Source organism: Hyperolius riggenbachi, chromosome 6, assembly GCF_040937935.1.
Source record: "Hyperolius riggenbachi isolate aHypRig1 chromosome 6, aHypRig1.pri, whole genome shotgun sequence".
Classification (NCBI taxonomy): Eukaryota; Metazoa; Chordata; class Amphibia; order Anura; family Hyperoliidae; genus Hyperolius; species Hyperolius riggenbachi.
Genome location: NC_090651.1, coordinates 136,404,864 through 136,419,327, shown reverse-complemented (window position 1 = coordinate 136,419,327; position 14,464 = coordinate 136,404,864). Strand labels below are relative to the sequence as shown.

The window sequence follows — 14,464 nt, the reverse complement described above, 5'->3', positions numbered from 1 at the left end:
AGGATAGCTAGTATAGTGCCCCAGTATAGCCAGTATAGTGCCCCAGGATAGCTAATATAGTGCCCCAGTATAGCGCCCCAGGAAGGGAAGAGGACAATCCTGCGGCCGTCCTGCGGACCACAGGCAGGTTGGGGATCCCCGCCCTAACTCACTCCTCCATAGCCACCACTCCGCCCCTTCTCCTCCCTGAGCCACTCATTCGCACCGTGGCTCCGTCCTCGATGCGCTGCCTCCGCCCTCTGCCTGTAGTTAGTGTACATCTACAAGAAAATGGCCGCCGCATGTCTGCAAATGTGAACGGCGGCGGCCATTTTCTTGTAGTCCTGAGAAGGGCGATCTGCGGGGGAGACGAGCAGGGGGAGCAGAGAGCGGCGACACATAGCTGGTGCTGCCGTGACACATGAATGTGTCGCGGCACACCGGTTGGGAACCTCTGGCATAGGCTATCATAGTGTAGTGAAGGACCCACTCTTAAAGAGTCCTCCTTGACGTGGTGGCTTTGCTTAAGATCCTATTGGCTAAAAGGGTTTTCCTTTTGGGCAGCTGGCTTATCTAAGGGACTCTAAATACTTGGATCACCAATCATAATTGCCCGAAAGTGCAAATTCTCAGCTTCATTCACTTGAATGGAAGCTGATGTAGCAGCTGTGTGGTTTTTTTTTACCAGCCCTCAGGATCGTGTCTTTTACATCTGGTTGCTGCAGATGTTTTTCCCAGTCTCTGGCGCTCCTGCCTTGCATTTTCCCAGTCTCTGGCGCTCCTGCCTTGCATTTCCCCCAGGACTAACAGTGCTTTATATATTGGGCCTGACGAAGGGCCTTGCCCGAAACGAACGTGTCCTTGCCTGCCTTTTCTGTAGCACTAAGTTGTTATATTCCTGTTTTGGAAGATATTTGCATATCTATAAGGAGCGTCTCACAGAGTAATTTTTTGGAAACCCTCTTTTTGTATTTGTGTCAATAAAGTATTTTTGATAACTTTTGTACCTAGAACGACTCTGCATGAACGGTTTATGGTCCTTTCAATCTACAAATGGAAGCTGGGAAGCACATAAGGCCATCCGGGGTGAATGACCCTTGCAATAAATGCATGGTTACAAAAGAGTAGAGACAAAAAGGAAGATTCAGGAGCCCCAATAATGCAAAATCAATGCTATACAGGTTATTAATTGATAGATTAGTATACTCACAAACACAGGTTGCCGAGCTAGGCAAACACTGAATACACCAATAGGGAATTTTTCCCGTCCCCACTCGGGCTAAGATGTCGCTTTCCGTAGATTGAAAAGGGTAGTAACACCCATCCAACGGGTGGGTAAAAGATCATTTTGAGGAACAGAGTCACCAATGAAGTATAAAATAAGTTAAAAACGGTTTAAAATTGGGGGGGGGGGAGACTTACCTCCCCACAAATGAAGACACAATAATGTGTAATAGACAAATTACATTTATTTCTTACTCCAAAAGATCTGCAACGCGTTTTGCGAGTCTCATGCCCGCTTCCTCAAAAATACAAAAGCAAGGTACAAAGGTCCAGGTCAGCACACCTTTTTCAAGATAAGAATTTTCTCAATTTATTGCTCCATAAGCACGTGAAAACATGACAATTGTTTCGGGGCCCGGCGGGTCCCCTTCTTCAGAAAGTGCAAACAAACAAACTGTTTGTTTGCACTTTCTGAAGAAGGGGACCCGCCGTTGCCCCGAAACAATTGTCATGTTTTCACGTGCTTATGGAGCAATAAATTGAGAAAATTCTTATCTTGAAAAAGGTGTGCTGACCTGGACCTTTGTACCTTGCTGTTGAATTCTGGATGCTGGGGCTCAGTATCCACAGGCCATAGCACCCACATCTTGGGTAAGGTGTGCCATCTCCGCACTTGAACTTTACAAAAATACAAAAAGGAGCAACTCTAAGTGTGTCTATATGTGGTATACAGAGGCACTATACCACATATACACATTCTTAACCACTTGAGGACCCAGCCTTTACCCCCCCCCCCCTTAAGGACCAGCGCTGTTTTTTGTGATCTGTGCTGGGTGGGCTCTGCAGCCCCCAGCACAGATCAGGTGGCATGCAGAGCGATCAGATCGCCCCCCTTTTCCCCCCCTATGGGGATGATGTGCAGGGGGGGTCTGATCGCTCCTGCTGGCTGGCATGTTGCGGGGGGGCACCTCAAAGCCCCCCTCCACGGCAAAATTCCCCCCCTCCCTCTCCTACCTGTCCCCCCTGGTGATAGGGGCTGCAAAGGACGCTATTCGTCCTGTGCAGCCTGTGACAGGATGTCCTCTGTCACATGGCGGCGATCCCCGGCCGCTGATTGGCCGGGGATCGTCGATCTGCCTTACGCTGCGCCGTTCAATGTAAACAAAGGAGACAAACGTCTCCTGCGTTTAAATTTAGTCTGCGAGCCGCGATTAGCGGCTCGCAGGCTATTCACGGAGACCCACTCCGTGATATAACAGGAAACGGCCGCTCGCGCGAGCGGCCTTTCCTGATTAATTAGGGAGGCACCTGGCGACGCAGATGTGCGTCGCTGGTCCTCCAGCTACCACTTTGCCGCCGCACGGTATGAGTGTGCGGTTGGCAAGTGGTTAAGGTGGCCACACGATACAATAAAATGACCCGATTTTACGGTAATTCAATAAAAACGATCGGATCTCCTGAAAAAAATCGAAAGCTTTTTTTTTTCATTCGACTGAAAAAAATGATCGGATTTCCCATTTTCTTCGATTTTTATCGATCCGGAATGCCAGATATTTTTCTTCAATCTTTTTAAAGATTGTATGATGTGTGTTAGATTGCCAATTTATAAATATATATACCCTAATTTTGTCAGAGTATCCAATCATTTTTTTCATAATTGGGGAACAAATGAAACAAAGGTGTGTGGTACATTGGTCATATTTTTGAAATGTTACAATCAGTCAGAAAAATTGATTGCAATTCTTAAATTGAACAGATATTTAACAAATTGTATGGTGTGTGGCCACCATTAGAGTTGCGCCTATTTTTGCCTTGTATATTACACATTATTGTGTCTTCTTTTGTAGGGAGGTAAGTCCATCATTAACCCCCCAATTTTAAACGTTTTTTAATTGATTTTATACCTCATTGGCGCCTCTGCTCCTCACAGTAACAAAAGAGTAGAGGGTCAGGCAGGTGCCCCCACTCCTTCCCACCCCAGTGATCAGAAGCCTGGGTGCAAAAGAGTTGAGGGACTGGGACTCCCATCCATCCCCGAGATCAAAGGAGGAGGACAGCGGCGAGGGACGGATCAGGCCGAAGGAGGCTGGAGGAAGCCCCAGGTATGTATGAATTTCTTCTATCCCCCCCCAAATCCCAGGGCCCCTTGAAGGCTAATTTGATATACAGGCCTTGATTCACTAAAGCTACTGTGCACAAACAGCACCAGTTATTATTAGCACGAGGTCCAGTCAGTGTAGTGTGCGCTCTTAACTTATGCACAATGCTTTTAACTTCTGCGCAATGTGCTCACAGCGCCACCGCCATAATCCACTGTAGCAGTGGCACTACAAGCACATTGCACCGCAGTTAGAAGCATCTCGTGTAAATTAAGCGCACACTATGTTGACAGGACTGCACGTGTGCTAATAATACCCTGCACTGTTTGTGCGCAGTAGCTTTAGGCCTCTTTTCCACGGACAGTTGAACTGCGTGCTCAGCAAGCAGTTGCCAGGCAGCAGCAGCAAGCATTTGAGAGGCATTTCACTGCCTATCAACTGTCCATGGAAAAGAGGCCTTAGTGAATCAAGGCCATTGCAGCAGGAGAGCTCAGGGCACACCAATTTCCCATGCATATTACACTGCGCCAAAGTGCACCGACAGGGTAATAGGTGTAGTGCTTCCCCCACTCAGTGATGTACTGCCTGCTGGACAGGAAGTACATCACTGGAATTTCATCGCTCTGTGCCTATGTGCAGCATTACTGCTGCAGTCGGGGATTCACACTTACCGTGGCATCATACACTTGCATTGTTGCATAATCCATGAGGTAGGTACAGATCATGCGGCAATGCACTGCAGAGTTTGGGGCAGCCTTGTGTCTATTGTAAGTCCCCATTGACTTACATTGCCCTTGCGTGGTGGTCAGAAGTCATGCCCAACTCTCCTCAGTAAGCTCCCTCACACCTCTGTCCAGCTACTACCTTCCCTTGTCTTCACTATCTTTCCTATTTTCATTCATGTCCCTTTTGGATTCTTGGTTTTTCTCACCATTTATATTTCACTTATACTTTTGGGATTCATTCTCATCCTATTGCACATTATCCATGATATATATATTTTCTTAAGCCCCATCTACACCATGCCATATTGCAGCGTGCCTCTTCCGCGTGCCCGCCGCGTCCCCGCTCGCCGCGCGTGCGCCGCATTCGATTCCCCGCTCGTGCCCACTCGTCCCCGCCGGCGCCGCTTATCTCCCGCACGATTCCCTGCCATTGTCCCCTCGCGGGGAGCGAGCAGGGAATCGGCGGTGCGGAGATCCGTCCTGTCGGATCTTATCAATCGAGCCGCATCAGCGGCTCGATTGATAAGGAGCATCGCGGCCGCATCTACTCGTGTAGATGCGGCTTTAGCACATTGCACTTTATAGTGGAAGTGCTGGCATAATTTATGCATATATTGCATTGCACTTTCAATAGTGTTTGAACCATATGTTGGCTACCTTGGAGTCATAGGGCCATATCATTTATCTGTATTTATTGGGATGATCAATATTATCATTATTTGTTGATACTCATTTTGAACGCTACATCTCATGCATCTGGATTTTAAGTGTTTTTATGTGCAATATTTGTATTAATAAAGACTGATTCATATTCTAATTGGTTATTTGTGAGTGGTGAGGTACTTTTTAGGATCTTCTTGTCCTTATGTCATGCTCAAGGAAGGGGTACGTTTTGCTAGTGTCTCTTGCAAAGTACCTCATCATTCCCAGAATCATTACCATGTGGATGGGCTAGCGAGGAGGTTAGGAGGGAAATGCCTCATAGGTCCCTATTCCTGTGGGCCTCTAGCCATCATAGCTGGTCAGGGCTCTACTTACCATCTTTAGTAGTGCTACTGCTATGCATTTCTTTTTCCAATTTTAGCAAAAAAAAAGGATGGAAGATGATCAGAAATGATATTTGAGGTTGCAGTGATGTTTTGTCATATAAATCTTCAATAGTAGATGAATTCCCCGGCACTGCGTAAACTTGGAATACAAAAAGCTTTGTGTTGGCTTACATGTGTCGTGCCCCACAGCCATTCCATCATTTAGGAACGGATGTATGTTTGTACATGCGATACGTGTCATGCTGGCAGCATACTGTTTTTTATACGGGTGTAAGCCAACTAGGGTTCCAACGGTATGAAATATGACGGTATGATAACTGCCTACAAAAACCACCGTATGACAGAATTACAAAATTATTTCCTTGCCGCTAATCTTTCGGGGGACGCGCTCAGCAACGGGGGACAACGGAGTAGCGAGGGAAGCCTCAATAGGATCCTGAGGCTTTTCTCTCAAGATAAGTATCTAATTTTGTACTCAAGCTTTGGCTCTGGTACACTTTGAAGTTAAAGTATGATACGGCCAGAACCCAAAAAATTTGGGGTCTGGCCAGCCAATACCCAAAACTGGCCAGCTATTGGTGCCCACAGTATAGGTTAGTCAGGTAGCTGCCTCCAGTACTGGTAGCCAGTATAGTTGCCCCCAGGATAGGTTAGCCAGGTAGGTGCCTTCAGCATTGGTAGCCAGTATAGTTGCCCCCAGTGTAGACTAGCCAGGTAGGTGCCTCTAGCAGATGTAGCCAGTATAGGTGCCTCCCGTATATGTAGACAGTATACTTGCCCCCAGTATAGGTATAGATGCCTCTCAGTATAGATAGCTATTATAGTTGCCCTCAGTATATGTGCCTCCCAGTATAGATAGCTAGTATAGTTGCTAGAGCTGATCGGAACAGCTGAATTCCGATTTCGTCGATATTTCGTGTACCGCATGCGAAAACCGAATTTCGTGTTCCGAGTGCATTTCTATTAAAGTCAATAGTACCAACTTATGCGGTTAATTGTAAAGCCTCTGTACATGCTATCATCACCAAATTTGGCATGTATATTAAGCAGATGAATACGAACATGGTAAAAAAAAAATTTGTGAAAAGACCTTATAGTTTTTGAGCAAGTAGATTTCAAAGTTTCATAGGAAAAATGTTTGTTAAACTGTGTAAAATGATACTGCTGCAGTACAGGTTACTGCATTCCGAGTTCTGTATACATATTGTATACATTTCATGAAAACAGACAGCGTGGGGTCCCCCCTTCCAAGCCTCCTCAACTCCTTGTCTCCCATGCAGGCTGGGGTAGCCAGAATGTGGAGTCCCGGCCACGTGGGGCTTCGCACCCTGAGCTATACCAGCCCACATGGTCCATGGTATGGGGGGGGGGGAAGGGGGGGAGGGGCTCTGGAGGAGAGGGGCGGTCAACCTCCCCCTCTCCCCCACAGAAGCCCTTTAATTGTAATATCAGGGATGTATGGCTGACCCCGACGAGATCCCCGCACTTTGATTGGCCCAATAGGCTGCCTGTAAAGTGATAGCCTGTTGGGCCAATCAAAGTGTAAGGATCTCGTCCAACAAAGTGAACCAAACCCCACGTCAGCTAGCTAATTGTACAAGCTGTTAGTGGGTATTTCTCGTATGGGTATATCCCAGTTTGAAATCTATTGTATGGCTTTCACAGAATTACATTTTAAAATGTGGCGTTTATGGCTCCTGACCCCTGACATATACAGTAGCAGAATGTAATAAATTATGCAGTATAACCATTATTTATCCTGGTTTCCACATCAGAAATGCTTCTGACACGTGTTCCCTGAAAATAAGGCAGGGTCTTAAACTGTACTATTTTTTTTTGCTTCAAAAGATCGTTTAGGCCCGATTCACATTGGGAATAGCAAAACGCTGCTTGAGCAGTGTAGCTTAGTAAATCAACGCCTAACTGTGAGCCAGATGTAGCCCTGAAAAGAGCCACATCTGGCTCCCGAGCCATAGGTTCCCTACCCATGGTATGTCATTACAGTTTTTTTTAAAGAGGAACTTTAACCAAGGATTGAACTTCATGCCAATCAGTAGGCAATAACCCATTTATCATGAGAAATCTTTACCTTTTTCAAATAGATCACCAAGGGTGTCTGTATGACTGATATTGCAGTGAAACCACTCCCACAATGTGATGTCATGACCATGGTCCTGATAATTTGCTGTCTGTGATCCTCGCTGCGTTAAGAGAAAGAACGTATTTTTTCAACTGTAAGGCAAGCAGTATCTCCCTCTGTGCATAGACCTTTCAGTAAACAAACATTCAGCAGAGATCAGCTGGCAGGACTAAGGCCTGGAACCTACTAGCAGTACGTTACTAAGCAATTTCTAAGCGCTTAGGATTTGAAAAGCTCACGCTAATGTAATGCTATGGGTGTGATCCCACTTGAGCAATATGATTTTTTTTTTAAATTCCCCATAGCATTGTATTAGCTAAGAAACCACTAGCGCTTAGAAAAGGCTGCTAGTGGGTTTCAGCCCTAAACAGTAGCCCCCTTTGATAAATGTCAGAATGTAAATCGGGGTGAGGAAAGATTTTAAAAGTGGGCAAACACTGTCTAAATGAATATTGTAAAAAATGAGGAATTGTATTTATTGTGCCATTTTCACTACAAGTTTGCGGGTAGTCTAAAATACTGCATGCCATCAGCACACTGTTACGTTTACAATAACTATCAAAATGGAAAAATAGGATTGGGTTTACCAAAATAAAATTAAAATAAACAAGATATTTAGTGTATAGAGGAACATTTATTTATATTATTACAATAGTTCCATCTCTTGACAACAACCACCTTAACCAAACATAATTCATTTCATTGCAACGTAATTTTAAAAGGACCGCTGTCTACTCACAGCAGTAGTAGCCATTTTGTATCTGGACTTAAAGGGAACCTAAACTGAGAAGGATATGGATTTTTCCTTTTAAAATAATACCAGTTGCCTGACTCTCCCGCTGATCCTGTGTCTCTAATACAGTTAGTCACAGCCCCTCAACAAACATGCAGATCAGGCGCTCTGAATGAAGTCAGACTGGATTAACTGCATGCTTGTTTCAGGTGTGTAATTCAGCCACTACTCTAGCCAAAGAGATCAGCAGAACTGACAAACAACTGGTATTGTTTAAAAGGAAACTTCCATATCCCTATGTTAAGGTTCCCTGTAAGACGTGACCGCTAGTTATGTATTTGTGTAACATCCATTTTATGCTGATGGTAAATCTTACTGGGGTTACATCAATTCATGTCATTTGCACATAAACCATTCATGTTATGTCTTCTAATGTACCTGAAATGAAGGGAGCATTTCTGGTGATTTGGACACTTAGGGCTTAATTCACTAACCGGCGCTAAGTGATAGCGCCGGAGTGAACAGCCATTTCGTGCCCCATAAGTAGCTTTGCGGGCACTAATAGTCCCTCAAAGCTACATAGCGCACAAGACCACCCACATCGCGCGCGGCGGGACAGTAATAGTGCGCAGTGCGATGATAATGTCGCACCCAGTGCGTCGAAAACAAATGCGCTGACAAGGCAGCGTGTGCGATGTTATCGTTGCACCGTGCACTATTACTGCGCGCGATGTGGGTGGTCCTGTGGGCAAACCACCTAACACTGTGGTTTGCGCCCACTAACTGCTAAGGCCACCTAACCGGCTTAGTGCCGGTTAGTGAATCGAGGCCTTCATGTGCTTTAGTGATGATCACCAAAGCTGCTTGTCTATTAGCACAGGATGGTTAAAGGAATACCCCACAAGGTGTTAATAGAATTAGCCCACACATTTTTTTAGAAAACTGTACAGACAACAAGGTTGCTATAGAAATCACTGTGGATTATGGAGTGAATTTAATGTATCAGAATCTGACTTTTTTTTTAATTACTCTGACAAAAAATACTGACACATCCTAACTGTTTTATCTTTGAAGCTTTTAAAGTGAACCTGAGGTAAAAATAAAAGTGATGAAATAAAGTTATTTTTAGGAGTAGTAAACATAACGGTTAAAGAGCAAAATGTTTATTTTTTTATATACCTCCCCCTTCCCCTCCTAATTTGGCCCTACACTACCATTCACACATTACATGATGCATACATAGGCATACAGTATGCCTACGATAAGGATTAGATTGTTAGCTAGACCAAAGCACTGTACGTTTTACCTTTTTTTTTTTTTTTTTTTTTTTTTTTTTTAATCTGAGCTGGCAGGCTGATTGCGGTGACCCCCTCTGCGTAGTGCAGGGAACACAGGCTCATGAGGGCGCTTGTTCCCTGCTAATCTCTCAAGAAGCGAGATGACTCCTTTTGGTGGTCCCCAGAAAGCTACACTGCTACCGCCAATCGGCGTTAGGTGGTCGGGAGCAGGTTAAACATCTACAAAGTAGGTTGAATGTTTTAGGGCGCGTTTCCACTTGAGCGGAAACCGCCGCGAATCCGCAGAGTTTCCCCGCAGACGAATAGTGCGGGGAAACTCTGCAATAGGGTGCAATAGTAACGCCGGCCGAATCGCTACCACTAGCGATACGGCCGGCTTTTCCATCCGAATCGGCGCGGGAGGCTGCGGATCCCATAGCCGTGCATGGCACGGCTGATGGGATTCGTGTGCTTTCCCCGCAGACTCGGAAGAGCCGGTTCGCGTCTCGCAGACGCGCGCCGCTCTAGTGGAATCGCGCCCTCACAGTCTCTAATCAGTGTCAGCCTATTAAGTGTCTCAAAGTTAGAAAAAGATCAATAGTTCATGTATTTTATTTATCCCTGCCCTCAGAAGTTGTATTCTCCCAGGAAACTTATGTCTGTAATTTGCTTATCGTTGATGTTTACTATATACCCAACAATCTACTGGCAAGACAAAATCTCTCACTTACATGCCTAGAAATTAACTTTTTCAGGCAACAAAATAATGCAGGTAAAACAGCCTGGTTATTAGTATTTTGTACTGCACATACCCGTTTATCTCATTTCACATTTTGCCTCAGGTATATTTTAATCAAAGAACTTACGTATTTTTCAGACTATAAGACGCACCTAGGTTTAGAGGGCAAACATTGGGGGGGGGGGGACATTTGTATCAATGTCATATCCCCTTTGTGTCCTCCAGATTTTCCCCTTCGTGTCCTCCAAATGTCCCACTTTGTGTCCAGATTTTTCCCAGAGTGTCCTCTAAATATCCCTCTTTAAGTCCTCCATTTGCCCCCCTTCAAGTCCTTAATATGTATCCCTTTGTGCCCTTCTGATGTCCCCCTCCATCACTCACTTCATCGCTGGAGCCCGCAGTGATGAGCTTCTGGCTGCCTCCTGTCTTCCTGATGTCCCCCTCTATGTCCTACTGCATGAATGCAATTAGCGGCAGTGGCAGCCGCTGTCACTCACCTCATCACTGGAGCCCGCGGTGATGAGCCGCTGCCAGCCCCCTCCTGTCCTCGGTGTTGTCCTCGGTGTGTCCGGCGTCTGGATCGATTTCCCCCTCTGTTAAAACAACAAGCAGCGGCAGCCGCGGGCATCATCATCCAGACGCGACTGGCACTAGAGTGAAGGCATGTGAGAGGGAAGCGCCTGACCACGTGGGTTCCAAGGATGAGGTATGTGATGCCCGCGGCTGCCGCTGCTTGTTATATTAACAGAGGGGGAAATCGATCCAGACGCCGGACACACCGAGGACAGGAGGGGGCCGGCAGCAGCTCATCACCGCAGGCTCCAGCAATGAGGCGAGTGACAGCGGCTGCCGCTAATTGCATTCATGCAGGGAAAGTTTAGGACACCGGTGAGTGCAGGGAGTCTCCGACATCGCGGCAGGTGAGCGGTTAATATCGGCAAGTCGGGGACTCCCTGTCTTTGGACTATAAGACGCAGGAACTTTTTCTCCCTACGCTTGGGGGAGAAAAAGTGCGTCTTATAGTCCGGAAAATACGGTAGTTCTTTAGTTGTCTTTAGAGACTCATATAAACAGAGTTAGCTCATCAACTGGCCAGTGAACGTGCTTACAATGTTGAAATACGCTTTTAAATGTAATGAAAAGCACCATATTTTTTCGGACTATAAGATGCACCTTTTCTCCCCCTAAAGTGTGTCTGTGTATCTTATAGTCCGAATAATAACACAATCGGATTGGCGCCAGGTGTCCCCCACAAATTCCTTCATATTGCAGCGTCTGCTGCCACCAGTCCCAGACACTGTGCCAGGGGTGCCCTTAGGCATCATAGGTATGGCGTGATAGGTGCATGCCTCTCCAATCAGCAGGAAGTACCGTGGCATCTGGTTACTGCTGCGGAGGGAGTGCACCAATGATGGAGCCGTGGTCTCGCCCACAAAAATCATCGGTTCCAGTTAAGAAAGGGAGCAGTGTGCAGCTGTGATTGGTGGGTCTGGGGCAGCACCCCTGCCTGATTGGTATATAGCTTTCCAAGGCTTGTCGAAGGCTATGTGCGGACCAAAGCGGCGCACACCGCACTGGCTGCATGGGAGACAGATGACACAGAAGGACAAATTACACTGGAGGACATGGAGATGAAGGAGGACATGGGGATAAATGAGGAGACGAGGACAAATAAGGAGACAAAGCGACACAAGAGGTACAAGGAAGGCACAAGGGGGACAGAATAAATGGGGGCAAAAAGGTCCATAAGATGACCCTGCACCATGGACGCACCAGGTTTAGTATATTTTTTCCCTGTTTTATGTCCTCTAAACCTAGGTGCATCTCATCATCAGTGTTACTCAGATGTTTCAGCAGGACAAGCTGTTCTTTGTATAGAGTTCTATGGCTTAGGCGCGGTTCACATTAGCGTTTTTTCCGGATCGTTCTGTATACTGTACAAACGGAACTGATGTGAATGGATGCAATGTTAACAGATTGGATCCATTCACATGCGTCCGTTGGTACGGATACGTTCCGGTCCACAGATCTAAAAAATGCTGCAGGCCCTAATTTTCCGGACCGTTCTGCCCAGCGGAATGGATCCGGACACAAAATACTGCAGCATTGGGGCAATGAGAAATGGAACGTTTTTTCTAACTAGTGAATAAACAGACTGTTCCACAGAGGATGGGGGCATGTGCCGACGTGCCGGGTGTTTGAGGGTTTATTCATACCTTATTTTCAGTAGTAGCCGGCGGTAAAGGCTTCCGTCGTCTTCCGCGTCATCTGACTGTGTAGTCACAGCGGAAGAAGAGGAAGCCTCTACCGCCGGCTACTACTGAAAATAAGGTATATATTTGCTGAATGAAAACGCATCTGATCAATCATTGATCAGATCCGTTTTCACTATGTGAACCAGGCCACGACTGAGCCATCCGGATCCGGTGAAGCGGAGACCGGATCCGCTCACTGGATCCTTTTGGCTCAAAACGCCAATGTGAATTGGGCCTTACTAGAGGGATAGTTGCAGTGAGGTTCCTAGTTAAACTGAGAAATATGTAACATTAGCGGTTGATGTTGGTCTCTTGGCTTCAGCTTTATCTTGTCAGTACTTCTTAGAAAGTTCACTGTTTACTGGTGACAAAGTTTTTTTTTTTTTTTTTCTTTTGCCTGCAGTCTAACTTGAGACAAGTGAAAGTGGCCAGGGGGTGCTTGTTTTTGGAAATGCTGAAATATCTGGCTTGAGGTGGATAAAGCTCCCACAGTCCCAAGGTTTGAACCTGAGTCTTCTCCTAGCTGAATACTAGGATGGTTAAGGACGTCAGGAGGTGCTCTTCATAACCCAAGACCCGGACGTTGGGTTCCAGAGGTATTGTTTGAGGGACATTTGGGGTTTTATCTCTGTGCTGGAGATTAGGTTTGATGGAGCCCATGAAACCTCTGGAGTTTCACCAGCACATTGCAGAGTGGGGGCTCTGAGGCTCCAGCCCACCAGGTTTTCCACCGGTAATTCCTCAGGAATATCTGCTCTCTTATGTTCCATGGTTTGCGTGTCCAGCATAGCCGGGAGAGAAGGGTTACCAATCATAGGAGTCATGCTGTTGCAACTGGTTGGGCGCATTAGCGTACTACCTTTGTCTTCTGGAGCTGGGCCACTTTCTACAGGAAGTTCACTGCTGATGACATCAGGATCCTGAAAGATATAATAGCTGGTGAGGATTTGTTATAGATGTATACAGCAGCATCAATACTAATACACAAAACTGCTCGGCAACCCAACAGTATGCCCATGCTGTAAAACACAGGTGTTAAACTCCAGTCCTTGACGGCCATATCCATGCCAATGTTTAGGATAGACTGAGAAATGAGTTCTAGTTGATGAACACCACCTTTTCTGATTTAGGCTTTGTTCACATTATAAATCGCCAGTGCAATCGCAAGCGCTGGGCTATTTATTGAGTTTTCAATATAGCAGAGGAGTTGGGTGTAGCGAGTGCACACTATATATATCAGCTGCAAAAACATTTAGAATGATGGTGCAACATCCAGAATAATGTATAGTTTATCCAACATTGCTAAGAGAAAAATAGAATTCCGGAAGCAGCTCATCATAACAGTAAAACTCAACTTTTAATAGACTTCCTTAAAATGAATGGGAACCGCTTTAAAAAAAAAAAAAAAAAATGAGATAGATACCCAAGGAGAGGGAAGGCTCTGGGTCCTATAGAGCTTTCCGGCTCCTCTCCTGGTCCCGTCGTTCCGGTGTTGGCTCGCCTGGTAGCAGTATTTGACTAAATTAGTCAAATACTGCTTAACCTGGCCAAAGGAGACTTTAGGGAGCCCTGTGCTCCTGAAGAAGGGCGGCCCTGTATTGCGCCTGCGCAAGCACACTCTCTTGCACGCTCACACCTGTGCAGTATGGAGCCGCACATCTTTGGGAGGACACGGCTCCCGAAGACTTCCAAATATCCTTTCGGTGGGGGATTGAAACAGGGGGAGCCAGCACAGGATAGAGAGCCCCGAGAGAGGAGACGGAAGGCTCTATACAACCCAGAGCCTTCCCTCTCCTTAAGTATTTGCTTCATTTTTTTTTTTTTAAATGCGGTTCCCGTTTACTTTAAAAAGTACTTCCATGCAGCAATAAAATTGTACATACAGAGAGATACTTATCAAGCAAATGCAGTCAGATAAAGGTGTGGAGAATGAGTCAATCCTCCGCACCGCTATGACTGCATGTGCTTGATAAGTATCTCTCTGTATCTACAATTTTATTGCTGCATGGAAGTACTTTTTAAGGAAGTCTATTAAAAGTTGAGTTTTACTGTTATGAGCAGCTGCTCCCGGAAATCTCTTTTTCTCTTAGCAATGTTGTATTTGAGTTTTTCCCTGTGCTTAAAAAAACACTTTTGTGAGCTCTTCTCTAAGAGCTTTTGCTGAGCAGTTAAGATTTTCACTTCCTGACGTTAGTCAGGAAAGGAACTCTTGTAGCCGGAAATAAATACAATGTATTTATTAAT

General features: G+C 45.8%; 1 long non-coding RNA gene across 4 annotated transcripts in view; it reads right to left on the bottom strand.

The window, feature by feature from the left end:
* LOC137521127 (uncharacterized) overlaps positions 1-14,464 on the bottom strand; it is a 56,044-nt gene that overhangs the window by 21,699 nt on the left and 19,881 nt on the right. For 3 of the 4 annotated variants that reach the window (XR_011022046.1, XR_011022048.1, XR_011022047.1), the window contains exons 5-6: positions 13,080-13,140; positions 7,166-7,277 (exon numbers count right to left, since the gene is read on the bottom strand). This is a non-coding gene — a long non-coding RNA (uncharacterized lncRNA). Of the gene's footprint in view, positions 1-7,165; positions 7,278-12,260; positions 13,141-14,464 lie in introns of those variants that run through there. The other variant, XR_011022045.1, reaches the window with a different exon arrangement.